At 44.4% G+C, this 17,256-nt stretch overlaps 1 long non-coding RNA gene across 1 annotated transcript in view; it reads right to left on the bottom strand.

Annotated features, from left to right (window-relative positions):
- Positions 1-670: 670 nt before the first annotated feature.
- Positions 671-17,256, bottom strand: part of LOC137528460 (uncharacterized) — a 314,164-nt gene continuing 297,578 nt past the window's right edge. Inside the window, exon 3 of the long non-coding RNA XR_011023404.1 lies at positions 671-799. This is a non-coding gene — a long non-coding RNA (uncharacterized lncRNA). The remainder of the gene's footprint in view (positions 800-17,256) is intronic.

Below are 17,256 nucleotides of genomic sequence, written 5' to 3'. Positions count from 1 at the left end.
ATTCTATATATTACTCTATCTTTCGATCGATCTATCTATATACTCATTATATAAACAAATAATACATGATATGAATGTGGCACTGTGTAGCTGCATGTTGTCCTACACAGACTGAGTAGTATAACGCAGTATAACCACCATGTATAAGCAGGCATTGTAGACACCTTCCTGCACATAAATACATAAAGGTGCACATGTGTCTGCATTACAGACTAATCAAACGAAGGTGGCAAAACAGTTGGACCATAAATTCCCCTTTCCGACAGAGTAAAGCACACAAACAGGGCCATGGTAATAAATGGAAATTATTTCTCTGAAAGATATTTTTCTGCTACATGACTAATTCTGCGCATCAGGAAAGAGTCTTCCTTAACATTAATTACAGAAGATGACAGGAAGGCTGAGGACTGCGGATGCTCATTATCTGAGAACATATTCACAAGTTTGCAATTTGCGAGAGAACTACCCCAGCGAAAATTAATCTCCCGTCTTTGCATGAGGCTCTTCTAATTTTGATGCTATTAACAAGTTTGCAGTATCACTCAGGCCCTGTCAGTATAATCAGGTTTCGGCGTGTTGGTGAGAGCACGCTGTCATTTAGAAGGATAAACCCTTTGACGCGCTCTCTTTCATGTAGCCGGTCCTACAAGCCGCCTTTTAATAAGGTTCTTTAATCATCTCCCCTTTTCCATGCTTTCGAATTCCTGGCTCTCTCTTTCTTTCTCTTGTTGCTTCTCGCTCTCTCTCTTCGACTCTTCGCCGCTACTCCTGTCCTCGTTGAGAGGGCTTTGAAGTTCAGCTGGGAATGAAATATTCATGACATTGTTGCAGTATAAGACAGATATTCTGATCTTTTCTCTGTTTTTTGGTGAAATATTAACAGGATTTATAAGCATGTAAAAACAGCTCAGCTCCCAAAACATGGCTACGTGGAAGGTGGCTGCAAGCCGGCGTATATATATTTTATGCCGGTTTTTATCCATGCATATTTCAAGATGCCTGAGTGTATTTGTGTTATCTGTATATCCTTTATGAGCGAGATACATTATCGTTATCACATGCATTAACACCGGTGATAAACGATCCCACAAGAGTTTTCATTGGGCTACTTTAGTGCAGCGTTGTGCCTTACAAGTAGCATTTGCCATGTAATGGATTGTATAGCCTTCTTGATTTGTAACTTGGGAGCCAGGGGTGGCGTGACTGTTCACTACACTAAATTATGAAGCTTTGTGAGATATAATGAGTGACATTTATATTTGCTCCCTGTTATTGGGTAATGACTTGTGAGTGAATGATAGGTTCTTAAGGGGCCCATATATGAGGCCTTCAGTCTGTTAGTTTAGGAATTATGAGACTTAGGAAATAACCACAGGCCTTATTGATGACACAACTGCACTAGACGGCAGAAGGAAAGATCTAGAAGCATCTGCTCTCTCAGTGTTCTGCCAATATAATGAAACAAGGATTACAAGGATGACAAGCTTCCTGCCCAGGATGACAAGTTTCCTGTTGTCCTCAGGAAGCTTGTCAACCTGGGCATCTGCTTATGTTGCCTTTACGTATATCTGGCTCTGGGGACTCTGGTGGCAATCACTTTCACAGTGTTTCACTCCATACATGATAACCTCATAATGCACAGGTGTCAAACTCAAGTCCATGCCAGTGTTTATGATGGACTGAGAAATGGAGAACTGCATTCTACCTGATGGACCACACCTTTCCTGATTCAGTCCCATTAATTCCTTTGAGCTGTGCCAGAAATGTGTGAGGACCTCTCCCTTGAGAACTGGAGTTCAACTTCCTTGTTCACTTCACCAAATTACTATTGACAGTGCAATTTTTACAGTTATATTTCATGCCTGGATACAAATATACAGATAGGAATTGCTATGGTTGCTATGGTTTTTCATCTCTAAACTTTCAGACGGACATTAGACAGCTAAACATCCTTGGCAGATACCAGTATTAACAAGCTTAATATCCCAATAAGAAGTAATTTTTATTAGTATGAGTAGCTAAGAGGGTCCTTTCCAGCTCCATCTCTTGCATTATTTGCCTAAAGACCATCAAGCTTCTCCAATAAAGTGACCCATGCTGTGTAATAGCCCTGCCTCTTCCTGCCTTCAGGAAGAGTGAAGTTTCAGGCGCCTGTGAAGTAACTTATAGCTCCTCCTAATCACCTTTTTTAATTTGTAGCAGAGAAGATCTACAGAAGGCGCAGTTAGTCCACCAGAGAAGACAGTAGGTTATTTATCCTCTATTGCAACAAAAAATCTCTAATAATCCCTAGATGAATATAGTAATGATCAGAAAACCTGAATTAAAGGCATCCAAGCACATTTTTTTCTGCAGTTCGTCCTGGTTTCTAATAGCTGTAGGAGCGGCCGTTTTCCCCCAACCTCTTCCCTCCACCCTTGTTTATCCAGGGGAAGGTGTGAAGGCAATCAAGTGTTACTTCTCTAAACTGTTTGAAACACAGTGTCCTATCTCCCCACATTCACTGCTGATGAAAGCTTTTGTTTGCTCATTGCTACTGCCAATTACAGCAGACCTTATCTGCCTACTCTTTCTGCGGATGGCAGGCCATGGAAGTAGGGTAATAAAAGCCTCTAACAAACATTTAAACATGTAAAAAGAAAAGGTAGAATGGATTTTTTTTTTAGTAATCAGTCACATTGTAATCTTGCATTAGCTATTAACATATTGTTGCTCCGCTTCTTTTTAACCATTTGAGGACCGCAGTGTTAAACCCCCCTAAAGACTAGGCCATTTTTTGTTAAATTGGCCACTGCAGCTTTAAGGCCTTCCTGCAGGGGCCACACAGTGATCCCCCCCCCCTTTTCTCCCCACCAATAGAGCTTTCTGTTGGAGGGGTCTGATCACTTCCCAAGTGTTTTTTGTTTTTTTTTACAAATACTTGGGTATTATTTTTTAATAAAAGTGTCTATTTTTTCTATTTTGTCCCAGTCCCTTCCTCCCACCCTCCCTCCCCCCGCCAGCCAATTACAGCGATTGGCTGTGAAAGGCTTCAGCCTATCCCAGCGGATCGCTTCTGTGTCCCCAGGGGGAAAGCCGTGTCACAGGGCTGCCTTAGATCGCAGTGCTGTACTATGTTTATAGATGGCTGTTTCGCCGCCTAGCAGTCTCCTAGCGGCGATCGTCGCTAGGAGACTGAAGGCAGAACTCCGCCTACCAATCGGAGATACATGTGCAGTAGCGCGCAATCTCCTGCAAAATCGGCGTTAGGCGGTCCTGGGGCTGCCACTGCGGCCACGCCCATCGGCGTGACGCAGTCGGCAACAAGTTAAGTAAAACGGAATAGAGGACTGTGCCATTACTGACACATTTTTCATGTTTGATGTAACCATTAAGGGCTAGTTTACAGTGCTTAGTTGCGTTGCAGAATAATTCTGCATGTCAACTAACTGCCCATACAATTCTATTGGCCTGTTCCCAGTACTGCGTTGTAACGGATTGTGTTATTCTAACTCGGTGCATGCAGACTTTGTATTAAAGTCTATGTCCAGTCTCTATTGCAGTTCACATGCATTATAATACGCATGTTATGCAACTGACCACTGTGAACCTAGCCTAAAAATATATTTTCTTTGGAAATATCAGTGAAGTCACACAGAGATCCCTTCAGTGAACACGGAGCTAGCAGTGAGTGTTACCAGTTTTCCAGCCCTTCCCTAAGCTACTGGAAGATTGATTAATTGTGCCCACTGCCCAGTACCACACATATTGTAATCTTTGCGAGAATTTTCTGCAGCTGCAGTGCTAGCCAGAAAGAGTTAATCTCTCAGAGGGTGGTGGTGGGAGGGGTCAGGTGGTCTATAACCTATTTTAGTTCCTGGACGTAGAAACTACGTCCAGGAACCATGCACGCTACCGCGTGCTCCTGCAGGCGATCGTGCGCGTGTACGCGCGCTCCCGGCCCGCGGTTCATTAGCCAGGCAATCAGTGAATCGGGCTATGGTGCCCGATCACTGATTCCTCTCCCCCGCTGAAAAAGCGACAGCTTCTCTCGGAAGCTGCGCCTTTTCTGGCTGTTACCTCCCCCATGCGTCTCTCTAAGCGTATGTTACGCTTAGAGTGACGTCATGTAAACAAACTCATGGCCGCCATCTTGTGGCCAAAAAGTAACACTACAACTAAAAGTAAAAAATAAATAAAAATCAACACACATTTACATTATAAACCTATTGTTTACACCCCACCCTCCCAAAACTACCCAAATAAAATGTTTAATATTAAAAAAAAAAAACATTACAATAAAAAAAAAAAAACATGTAAATATTTACCTAAGGGTCTAAACTTTTTAAATATCAATGTAAAGATGAAATATTTCTATATTTTTTTATTTTAAACTTGTAAATAGTGATAGATGCAAAACGGAAAAAATGCACCTTTATTTCCAAATAAAATATTGTCGCCATACATTGTGATAGGGACATAATTTTAACGGTGTAATAACCGGGACATATGGGCAAAAACAATACATGAGTTTTAATTATGGAAGCATGTATTATTTTAAAACTATAATGACTGAAACCTGAGAAATAATGCATTTTTTCCGTTTTTTTCTTATTCTTCCTGTTAAAATGCATTTACAGTAAAGTGGCTCTTAGCAAAATGTACCCCCCAAAGAAAGCCTAATTGGTGGCGGAAAAAACAAGATATAGATCAGTTCATTGTGATAAGTAGTGATAAAGTTACAGGCTAATGAATGTGAGGTGAACATTTCTCAAGTGAAAACGAAAGAACGCGAATGGGATAATCATAGGGAGACACCGACTGTTGCTTCCTCCCAGCTCCCTTCTGGCTACTTCTTGCAGTGGGTAATGATGGGATGGGGAGGAGCGTGGACAACTTTCTCTCCAGAAAATCGGCACTGGTGTGTCCTAACAGAAAATGGGAGTATAGGAGCCAGCAAGCCAGGTGGTCACTTTAATATATATTTTAATACAGACATGCACATCATGAAATATTAAGCATTGTTAATTAGGGCAAATTTACAAGAGGAGGCTGAACACAATACGGCAATTAATGAATTCATAAATGTGAAAATAAGGGATGATCAAAGGGCATGTAATTAGCATGACGATTTGCATGTGGATCACTATCCTGTTTGCAAGTTTTTCACCATCACAATTATAACAGAGAAAATAATTAATTTTGTTTCAAATAAGTTGTAATAACACAGATGCAAATTAGCATAGCATATCTTAACCACTTAAGGACTGCAGTCATAAAACCCCTTAAGGACCAGAGCCTTTTTTTCCATTCGGACCACTGCAGCTTTCACGGTTTATTGCTCAGTCATACAACCTACCACCTAAATGAATTTTACCTCCTTTTCTTGTCACTAATACAGCTTTCTTTTGGTGCTATTTGATTGCTGCTGCGAGTTTTACTTTTTATTATATTCATCAAAAAAGACATGAATTTTGTCAAAAAAATGACTTTTTTAACTTTCTGTGCTGACATTTTTCAAATAAAGTAAAATTTCCTATACATTTGAGCGCGAAAGTTATTCTGCTACATGTCTTTGATAAAAAAAAAAACATTCAGTGTATATTTATTGGATTGGGTAAAAGTTATAGCGTTTACAAACTATGGTGCAAAAAGTGAATTTTCCCATTTTCAAGCATCTCTGACTTTTCTGCGCACCTGTCAGGTTTCATGAGGGGCTAAAATTCCAGGATAGTACAAATACCCCCCAAATGACCCCATTTTGGAAAGAAGACATCCCAAAGTATTCAGTGAGAGGCATGGTGAGTTCATTGTAGATTTTATTTTTTGTCACAAGTTAGCGGAAAATGACACTTTGTGACAGAAAAAAAAAAAAAAAAGTTTCCATTTCTTCTAACTTGCGACAAAAAAAAATGAAATCTGCCACGGACTCACTATGCTCCTCTCTGAATACCTTGAAGTGTCTACTTTCCAAAATGGGGTCATTTGTGGGGTGTGTTCACTGTCCTGGCATTTTGGGGGGTGCCTAATTGTAAGCACCCCTGTAAAGCCTAAAGATGCTCATTGGACTTTGGGCCCCTTAGCGCAGTTAGGCTGCAAAAAAGTGCCACACATGTGGTATTGCCGTACTCAGGAGAAGTAGTATAATGTGTTTTGGGGTGTATTCTTACACATACCCATGCTGGGTGGGAGAAATATCTCCGTAAATGACAATTTTTTTATTTTTTTTACACACAATTGTCAATTTATAGAGATATTTCTCCCACTCAGCATGGGTATGTGGAAAAATACACCCCAAAACACATTATACTACTTCTCCTGAGTACGGCGATACCACATGTGTGGCACTTTTTTGCACCCTAACTGCGCTAAGGGGCCCAAAGTCCAATGAGTACCTTTAGGATTTCACAGGTCATTTTGAGAAATTTCGTTTCAAGACTGCTCCTCACGGTTTAGGGCCCCTAAAATGCCAGGACAGTATAGGAATCCCACAAATTACCCCATTTTAGAAAGAAGACACCCCAAGGTATTCCATTAGGAGCATGGTGAGTTCATAGAAGATTTTTTTTTTTTTGTCACAAGTTAGCGGAAATTGATTTTAATTGTTTTTTTTTTCACAAAGTGTCATTTTCCGCTAACTTGTGACAAAAATAAAATCTTCTATGAGCTCACCATACTCCTAACGGAATACCTTGGGGTGTCTTCTTTCTAAAATGGGGTCATTTGTGGGGTTCCTATACTGCCCTGGCATTTTAGGTGCCCTAAACCGTGAGGAGTAGTCTTGAAACCAAATGTCGCAAAATGACCTGTGAAATCTTAAAGGTACTCATTGGACTTTGGGCCCCTTAGCGCACTTAGGGTGCAAAAAAGTGCCACACATGTGGTACCGCCGTACTCAGGAGAAGTGGTATAATGTGTTTTGTGGTGTATTTTTACACATACAGATGCTAGGTGGGAGAAATATCTCTGTAAATGACAATTATTTGATTTGTTTTACACACAATTGTCCATTTACAGAGAGATTTCTCCCACCCAGCATGGGTATGTATAAAAATACACCCCAAAACACATTATACTACTTCTTCTGAGTACGGCGATACCACATGTGTGACACTTTTTTGCAACCTAGGTGCGCTAAGGGGCCTAACGTCCTATTACATAGTTACATAGTTACATAGTTATTTTGGTTGAAAAAAGACATACGTCCATCGAGTTCAACCAGTATAAAGTACAACACCAGCCTGCTCCCTCACATATCCCTGTTGATCCAGAGGAAGGCGAAAAAACCCTTACAAGGCATGGTCCAATTAGCCCCTAAAGAGAAAAATTCCTTCCCGACTCCAGATGGCAATCAGATAAAATCCCTGGATCAACATCATTAGGCATTACCTAGTAATTGTAGCCATGGATGTCTTTCAACGCAAGGAAAGCATCTAAGCCCCCTTTAAATGCAGGTATAGAGTTTGCCATAACGACTTCCTGTGGCAATGCATTCCACATCTTAATCACTCTTACTGTAAAGAACCCTTTCCTAAATAAATGGCTAAAACATTTTTCCTCCATGCGCAGATCATGTCCTCTAGTCCTTTGAGAAGGCCTAGGGACAAAAAGCTCATCCGCCAAGGTATTATATTGCCCTCTGATGTATTTATACATGTTAATTAGATCCCCTCTAAGGCGTCTTTTCTCTAGACTAAATAAACCCAGTTTATCTAACCTTTCTCGATAAGTGAGACCTTCCATCCCACGCATCAATTTTGTTGCTCGTCTCTGCACCTGCTCTAAAACTGCAATATCTTTTTTGTAATGTGGTGCCCAGAACTGAATTCCATATTCCAGATGTGGCCTTACTAGAGAGTTAAACAGGGGCAATATTATGCTAGCATCTCGAGTTTTTATTTCCCTTTTAATGCATCCCAAAATTTTGTTCGCTTTAGCTGCAGCTGCTTGGCATTGAGTACGATTATTTAACTTGTTGTCAATGAGTACTCCTAAGTCCTTCTCCAAGTTTGATGTCCCCAACTGTATCCCATTTATTTTGTATGGTGCTAGACCATTAGTACGTCCAAAATGCATGACCTTACATTTGTCAACATTGAATTTCATCTGCCATGTATGTGCCCATATAGCCATCCTATCCAGATCCTGTTGCAATATGACACTATCTTCCTGAGAGTTAATGATTCTGCACAATTTTGTATCATCTGCAAAAATAGCAACATTGCTCACTACTGCATCTACTAGGTCATTAATAAATAAATTGAAGAGCACTGGACCCAGAACAGACCCCTGTGGGACCCCACTGCTAACAGTCTCCCATTTTGAGTATGATCCATTGACCACAACTCTTTGTTTTCTGTCCATTAGCCAGTTCCCTATCCATGAACACAGACTCTTCCCCAGTCCTTGCATCCTCAACTTTTGCACCAGACTTTTGTGGGGAACAGTGTCGAAGGCCTTTGCAAAGTCCAAGTATATCACATCTACAGCATTCCCAATATCCATATTAGCAATCACTACCTCATAAAAGCTTCTTTCTATTCACAGGTCATTTTGAGGCATTTGGATTCTAGACTACTCCTCACGGTTTAGGGCCCCTAAAATGCCAGGGCAGTATAGGAACCCCACAAGTGACCCCATTTTAGAAAGAAGACACCCCAAGGTATTCCGTTAGGGGTATGGTGAGTTCATAGAAGATTTTATTTTTTGTCACAAGTTAGTGAAAAATGACACTTTGTGAAAAAAAACAATAAAAATCCAATTTCCGCTAACTTTTGACAAAAAATAAAATCTTCTATGAACTCATCATGCACCTATCAGAATACCTTGGGGTGTCTTCTTTCTAGAATGGGGTCATTTGTGGGGTTCCAATACTGCCCTGGCATTTTAGGGGCCCTAAACCGTGAGGAGTAGTCTTGAACCCAAATGTCTCAAAATGACCTGTGAAATCCTAAAGGTACTCATTGGACTTTGGGCCCCTTAGCACAGTTAGGCTGCAAAAAAGTGTCACACATGTGGTATCGCCGTACTCAGAAGAAGTAGTATAATATGTTTTGTGGTGCATTTTTACATATAACCATGCTGGGTGGGAGAAATATCTCTGTAAATGACACATTTTTGATTTTTTTTTACACACAATTGTCCATTTACAGAGAGATTTCTCCCACCCAGCATGGGTATGTGTAAAAATACACCACAAAACACATTATACTACTTCTCCTGAGTATGGCGATACTACATGTGTGACACTTTTTTGCAGCCTAGGTGCGCTAAGGGGCCCAACGTCCTATTCACAGGTCATTTTGAGGCATTTGTTTTCTAGACTACTCCCCACGGTTTAGGGCCCCTAAAATGCCAGGGCAGTATAGGAACCCCACAAGTGACCCCATTTTAGAAAGAAGACACCCCAAGGTATTCCGTTAGGGGTATGGTGAGTTCATAGAAGATTTAATTTTTTGTCACAAGTTAGTGAAAAATGACACTTTGTGAAAAAAACAATAAAAATCCAATTTCCGCTAACTTTTGACAAAAAATAAAACCTTCTATGAACTCATCATACACCTAACAGAATACCTTGGGGTGTTTTCTTTCTAAAATGGGGTCACTTGTGGGGTTCCTATACTGCCCTGGCATTTTACGGGCCCAAAACTGTGATTAGTCTGGAAACCAAATTTCTCAAAATGACTGTTCAGGGGTATAAGCATCTGCAAATTTTGATGACAGGTGGTCTATGAGGGGGCAAATTTTGTGGAAACGGTCATAAGCAGGGTGGCCTCTTAGATGACAGGATGTATTGGGCCTGATCTGATGGATAGGAGTGCTAGGGGGGTGACAGGAGGTGATTGATGGGTGTCTCAGGGGGCGGTTAGAGGGGAAAATAGATGCAATCAATGCACTGGGGAGGTGATCGGAAGGGGGTCTGAGGGGGATCTGAGGGTTTGGCCGAGTGATCAGGAGCCCACACGGGGCAAATTAGGGCCTGATCTGATGGGTAGGTGTGCTAGGGGGTGACAGGAGGTGATTTATGGGTGTCTCAAGGTGTGATTAGAGGGGGGAAATAGATGCAAGCAATGCACTAGCGAGGTGATCAGGGCTGGGGTCTGAGGGCGTTCTGAGGTGTGGGCGGGTGATTGGGTGCCCGCAAGGGGCAGATTAGGGTCTAATCTGATGGGTAACAGTGACAGGTGGTGATAGGGGGTGATTGATGGGTAATTAGTGGGTGTTTAGAGGAGAGAAGAGATGTGAACCCTGCACTTGGGAGGTGATCTGATGTCGGATCTGCGGGCGATCTATTGGTGTGGGTGGGTGATCAGATTGCCCGCAAGGGGCAGGTTAGGGGCTGATTGATGGGTGGCAGTGACAGGGGGTGATTGATGGGTGGCAATGACAGGGGGTGATTGATGGGTGATTGACAGGTGATCAGTGGGTTATTACAGGGAATAACAGATGTAAATATTGCACTGGCGAATTGATAAGGCGGGGGTCTGAGGGCAATCTGAGCGTGTGGGCGGGTGATTGGGTGCCCGCAAGGGTCTAATCTGATGGGTAACAGTGACAGGTGGTGATAGGGGGTGATTGATGGGTGATTGATGGGTAATTAGTGGGTGTTTAGAGGAGAGAATAGATGTAAACAATGGATTTGGGAGGTGATCTGATGTCGGATCTGCGGGCGATCTATTGGTGTGGGTGGGTGATCAGATTGCCCGCAAGGGGCAGGTTAGGGGCTGATTGATGGGTGGCAGTGACAGGGGGTGATTGATGGGTGGCAGTGACAGGGGGTGATTGACAGGTGATCAGTGGGTTATTACAGGAAAGAACGGATGTAAATAATGCACTGGCGAATCGATAAGGCGGGGGTTTGAGGGCAATCTGAGCGTGTGGGCGGGTGATTGGGTGCCCGCAAGGGTCTAATCTGATGGGTAAAAGTGACAGGTGGTGATAGGGGGTGATTGATGGGTGATTGATGGGTAATTAGTGGGTGTTTAGAGGAGAGAATAGATGTAAACAATGGATTTGGGAGGTGATCTGATGTCGGATCTGCGGGCGATCTATTGGTGTGGGTGGGTGATCAGATTGCCCGCAAGGGGCAGGTTAGGGGCTGATTGATGGGTGGCAGTGACAGGGGGTGATTGACGGGTGATTGACAGGTGATTGACAGGTGATTGACAGGTGATCAGGGGGATAGATGCATACAGTACACAGGGGGGGGGGGGGTCTGGGGGGGTCTGGGGAGAATCTGAGGGGTGGGGGGGGTGATCAGGAGGGAGCAGGGGGCAGTTTAGGGACTAAAAAAAAAAAATAGCGTTGACAGATAGTGACAGGGAGTGATTGATGGGTGATTAGGGGGGTGATTGTGTGCAAACGGTGGTCTGGGGGGTGGGCAGGGGGGGGTCTGAGGGGTACTGTGGGCGATCAGGGGGCAGGGGGGGGCAGATCAGTGTGTTTGGGTGCAGACTAGGGTGGCTGCAGCCTGCCCTGGTGGTCCCTCGGACACTGGGACCACCAGGGCAGGAGGCAGCCTGTATAATACACTTTGTAAACATTACAAAGCGTATTATACGCTTCCTATCCGGCGATCGTCGGGTTAACAACCCGCCGGCGCTTCCGATTGGCCGGCGGGTTGACGTCGCGGGTGGGCGGAGCCTATTGCCGGCGGATGCGCGCGCATCCCAGCGCGCGATCCCCGGCCAGAGAGTGCCCCAGGACCTGACGCCAATCTGCGTTACGTGGTCCTGGGGCTGCCACTTTGCCGCCGCCAATATGAAGTAGGCGGTCGGCAAGTGGTTAATATGCAGCTAGTGAGAAAAGCTTAAAGAGGAACTTTAGCCTAAACAAACATACTGTCATTAAGTAACATTAGTTATGTTAATTAAAATAGATAGGTAATATAATCTCTTACCCACCCTGTTTTAAAAGAACAGGCAAATGTTTGTGATTTCATCAGGGCAGCCATCTTTTTGGTTGAAAGGAGGTGACAGGGAGCATGAGACACAGTTCCAACTGTCCTGTGTCCTGATCACATGGACATATGTTTTACTGGCATTGACATAAGCTACATAATGGGCATTTCACAAAGAGTGCAGTTTGCAAGCACTTTGTGCACATAACTTGGGTTGCGCTATTTGCGCATTGCCTGTTCACATGCGCTTTTTGCTGTCATTTTAAATTACTTTAACGCTTCTGCCCTAACGTGGCAAAGCTTAATCAGGCAGATTCAAATCGCCAATTGCAGTCAAATTTTGCCAAGTTTCAATAGATTTATGAAGACCTAAAAGAACACCTATCACAGTTTTTACATTTAAAAGTAATGCAATAGTATATAAATATTTCATATTGGCCTGGAATGCAATAGGATCTTACAGGACTAATAGATTATAAGATTATAGAGTATTCTAAAGTTGGACCATTTTGATATATAGCAAGATGACAATAAAGCACAATCCTACGGTTGATATTTGTGTATATCTGACAGTAATACCTGTTCAAGGATTTCACAACCTAATCTATTAATGTACTGTATTACCGTTTAAAACTGTACACTGCTCTAACCACATTATTTTCTTTCTGTAAATGTTTTAAAAAAATTTCAATAAAAACTATTGGAATTGGAATGCAATAGGAATATCAAATGATCCCTTTGTTCAGAAGAAACAGCCATCTGTACATTATGTGAATTCTAAAAACCTGAAGGTGGGCAAAATTAACATATTTATTTCATAACTGGATGAAAAGCAGGCAGGGATGTACAAAGAGCAAAGGCTGTAGTAGATAATACGTAGCCATGTGTGTTCCCAGATATCAGTATTATCAGCTACAGGTGCCCATACATCTAGCGATGATGGGCAGACTTGACCAAGAGACAGATTTCTCTCAAATCTGATCAGAGAGAGATCCACCAGTCGCCCATTGTGCCCATACACCGCAGGCTGATTCCCGATTGATTTCAGCATGGAATCTTACGGGAATCAGCCATGTAGCTTCGTATCCACCGGCTCGCCGTCTCCATCGCTACCCCCCGTGTAAATGTGCCTCCCGTTGTGTGAATTTATACTTTATCTGTTCCCTGTCATCCGCCCGGTGCCCATCCGTCTTCGGCTTCTTTCATTTGTACCTCGCTGCCGGTGTATGTTCTATACACCAGCAGTGTGTGAGGCTCAAATAGACAAAGCGTAAGATGGATGGGCACCGTGTTGGGCAACAGCAGACTGGTAAAGTAGAAATGCACACAAGGGGGAAGGAAGCCAGGGATTCCATTGCATTCACCGCTTCCCCCGTTACCGTCATGCACCGGACCGATTGTCGGCCTGAGATTTACCAGCATGTCCAAGAGATAGATGCGACCAATTTTGGCCCAAAATTGGTTGCATCATCGATTGGGCATGCTCTTGGTGGCACCGATTTTCATTCGATTCAATAACTATTATTGAAATGGATGATCGATCAGCTGCCAAGTCGAGTGATGTTCGGGCACCTTAAGTGTGCTTCTCAGATAAAAAATTTAGGCAGCATTGTGAGCCCTACCAGTTTGCCCCTCAATGTAGAGTAAGCACTGGAGTGGGGTGGAGTTGGTAACTCACTGTTTCCTGTCAGAATGAAGGAATTGATGTAATGCGAACAGCCAGTTATGGAATCAGTCATGCTGATTGCAGGGAGCCATGGATATCAGAAGAACTGACATTAAAAAGAGGAAGAGGGGATGTATCTGCAGGACAGGTGAGTTGCCTCCAGAATACTCCTCTTGTAGCACTGCATTTCCAGCTGTGAGCCTCATGAAGCTTTACAGAGTCACCCTGATCACAAATAATACAGTGTACTTCCTGTTTCATTATATACAGTATTACACTTATTGGACTCTTGCAAAAAATTGTTACTAACATAAAGATTGGTGAAAGGGGGAGGTAGATTTACTTGCCATTGGAGGAAGAACTGAAATCTGTATGTGGAATGGAGGCAAGGGGGAGTTATAATTTCAGCACACTTCATGGGTGTGGCCACGTGTTATGAGGGAGAAGGGTGGTTAGCTGGCTGCGCTGTTTGGGTAAGAATGGATCGATGGTGGCTACCCTTGTTATGTAAACTGAGAATCACACCCAGGAGGGAGATGTTTGAGTGTAATGCAGAGATGGGGGGGGGTATTATTATTTTCAGTTATGCCCCTACAGTTAGCTATCTTTTTCCAAATAGTGACAGGAAACACACACAGCACTTAGTTTTCTACCCTGAAATCTGCACTCTGTGTTCCAGAACAGGCAATCCAGGTCTTTACTTTTCCTATTTGAGCTGCACAAAGTAGAAGGTCTTGTTAGTAAATTTGTATACCTATGCTGAGAGCCTGTTATCACCTTGTACACTATAAAATTGTTGGCCTATGATTGGATCTTAATGGAAAGGGTATGGGTAGAGCTGTATAATAGGGATGCTCATCCGGATTCCAGATATCCGGGTAACCCGGATATCCGAACATTTTTCAGCTATCCGATTCGGATTCCGGATTCTTGTTTAAAATCCGGATAGCTATCTGCGGATATTTGATCGCATACCCGGATATCCGCAGATATCCGGCGGATATCCGGATCAGAATACTGTCACTAAGGAGATGACATAATTGAGCCAATCAGAGGGCTCCCAGCAGTAGCCCTAGCAACCAATCACAGAAGGGAACCTTGGCCAGCCCCACCTGACCTCATGGAGCCGATCAGAGGGCTCCCAGCCTAAGCCCTGGCACCCAATCACAGAAAGGAACCCTGGCCAGCCCCCCTGTATAATAAGGAGGGCTGCCATGATGAGACATATCGTCCTAGCTTGGTGAATGCTCACTGAGAGACATGTTCCAGTGCTGCTGGCCTAGTAAGGGCTGTACAGTGATAAACCTAAAACTGTTCAGTGATTAACCTCTTCACTATCACTACACTATTGTTGTAATGTTAATTAGCTTGATTTCATTGTGTGACAGTCAGAGTGTATGCTGTGCTACAGGGCTGCTGCAGCTGCTATGTGTCTGTGTGTGTGCTGTGCACAGACCAGGCCAGCTGCTGCCTGCTGCCAGCTATTAGCCTTAGCTAGCTACAGTATAGTTAGGTTAGGAATTAGGGGATAGGAATACTGCAGTCAGTGCTAGAAGTTGTTAGAGTAGTAGTACTACTGTGTTAGCTTTCTACTGAACTGCTGTGCTGTGAGCAGTGCCAGTGTGACAGTTAGTGTGCACTAGTGTCTTCTCCTCTGCTGTCTGACTGTCATTTAGCACTTGGCACTTGGCACCTGTCACGTGGCAATTGGCGCGTGTCACGTGGCTCTTGGCACATGTCACTTGGCACGTGTCACGTTGCAATTGGCACGTGTCACGTGGCACGTGTCACTTGGCAGGTGTCATGTGGCACTTGGCATGTGTCACTGGGCACGTGGCAAGTGCCACGTGACACGTGCCAAGTGACAAGTGCCACGTGCCAAATGCCACGTGACAAGCGCCACTCTATCATTTTTCCAGCTGATAGAAACTTTTAAACTTTGAAAGTTCGCCTCCCCATTGAAGTCTATTGCGGTTCGCGAACTTTTTCGCGAACCGAACCTTTTGCGAAAGTTCGCGAACAGGGTTCGCGAACTTAAAATCGGAGGTTCGGCCCAACTCTAGCTGTGAGCAGTGCCAGTGTGACAGTTAGTGTGCACTAGTGTCTTCTCCTCTGCTGTCTGACTGTCACTCAGCACTTGGCACTTGGCACCTGTCACGTGGCAATTGGCGCGTGTCACGTGGCTCTTGGCACGTGTCACTTGGCACATGTCACGTTGCAATTGGCACGTGGCACGTGGCACGTGTCACTTGGCAGGTGTCATGTGGCACTTGGCATGTGTCACTGTGCACGTGGCAAGTGCCACGTGACACGTGCCAAGTGACAAGTGCCACGTGCCAAATGCCACGTGACAAGCGCCACATGACACATGACACATGCCAAGTGCCACATGCGGCATGCTCCTGGCAGACGTTACACCTGCTTCTGCTGCATTGCCCTGCTCCTGCTGCCTGTGCAGCTCCCACCGCCAGGGTACCACAGGTTGCAATTGGCACATGTCACGTGTCACTTGGCACGTGTCACTTGGCACGTGTCACTTGGCACGTGGCATGTGTCACGTGGCACTTGGCACGTCTCACATGGAACATGGCATGTGACACGTGCCAAGCGCCACGTGACACGTGCCAAGCGCCACATGACAAGTGACACGTGCCATGTCTGCCATGCTCCTGGCACACGTTACACCTGCTGCTGCTGCATTTCCCTGCTCCTGCTGCCTGTGCAGCTCCCACCGCCAGGGTGCCACAGGCCCCTGATACCCCCTATATTTAACCCAAAACACAATTGCTGCGTAATTTTTTAAAGGTGTCTTGGGTTAAAACTGTCATGTCCCAGTTGTGCGGTTGGACTTTGGACACAATGTGGGCTGCACGACCGCTGTCTGGAACCTAGTCCTGATGTTAATTGACAGCCAACCCTGGCCAGCCCCCCTGTATAATAAGGAGGGCTGCCATGATGAGACATATCGTCCTAGCTTGGTGAATGCTCACTGAGAGACATGTTCCAGTGCTGCTGGCCTAGTAAGGGCTGTACAGTGATAAACCTAAAACTGTTCAGTGATTAACCCCTTCACTATCACTGCACTATTGTTGTAATGTTAATTAGCTTGATTTCATTGTGTGACAGTCAGAGTGTATGCTGTGCTGCAGGGCTGCTGCAGCTGCTATGTGTCTGTGTGTGTGCTGTGCACAGACCAGGCCAGCTGCTGCCTGCTGGCCAGCTATTAGCCTTAGCTAGCTACAGTATAGTTAGGTTAGGAATTAGGGGATAGGAATACTGCAGTCAGTGCTAGAAGTTGTTAGAGTAGTAGTACTACTGTGGTTAGCTTTCTACTGAACTGCTGTGCTGTGAGTAGAGTTGGGCCGAACGGTTCGCCGGCGAACGGTTCCCGCGAACTTCGGTGGTTCGCGTTCGCTCACCCGCAGGCGAACGTTTGCGGAAGTTCGCTTCGCCTAGTTCGCATCAAAAAACAAAATTTTTACCCTCCATTTCACTGTCAGCAGCCATGTAATGGTCAAACACACTGCTTGAGGACTTGCCCACCCTCCCTTCAAGCTAGGTTCTTTATACCATTTGACTCAGTTGTCTGCCTACACTAATTAATTATGGGACAGCTGGTACACACTCTGCTAGAGAGTTTTTAATTCCTCCCTCCTCCCACCTCCCACCTCCCACCTCCCTCCTCCCTCCTCCCACCTCCCTCCTCCCTCCT

This window comes from Hyperolius riggenbachi, chromosome 8, assembly GCF_040937935.1.
Source record: "Hyperolius riggenbachi isolate aHypRig1 chromosome 8, aHypRig1.pri, whole genome shotgun sequence".
Lineage (NCBI taxonomy): Eukaryota > Metazoa > Chordata > Amphibia > Anura > Hyperoliidae > Hyperolius > Hyperolius riggenbachi.
Note: the sequence above shows the minus strand (reverse complement) of the source record. Positions and strands in the feature narration are given on the sequence as shown.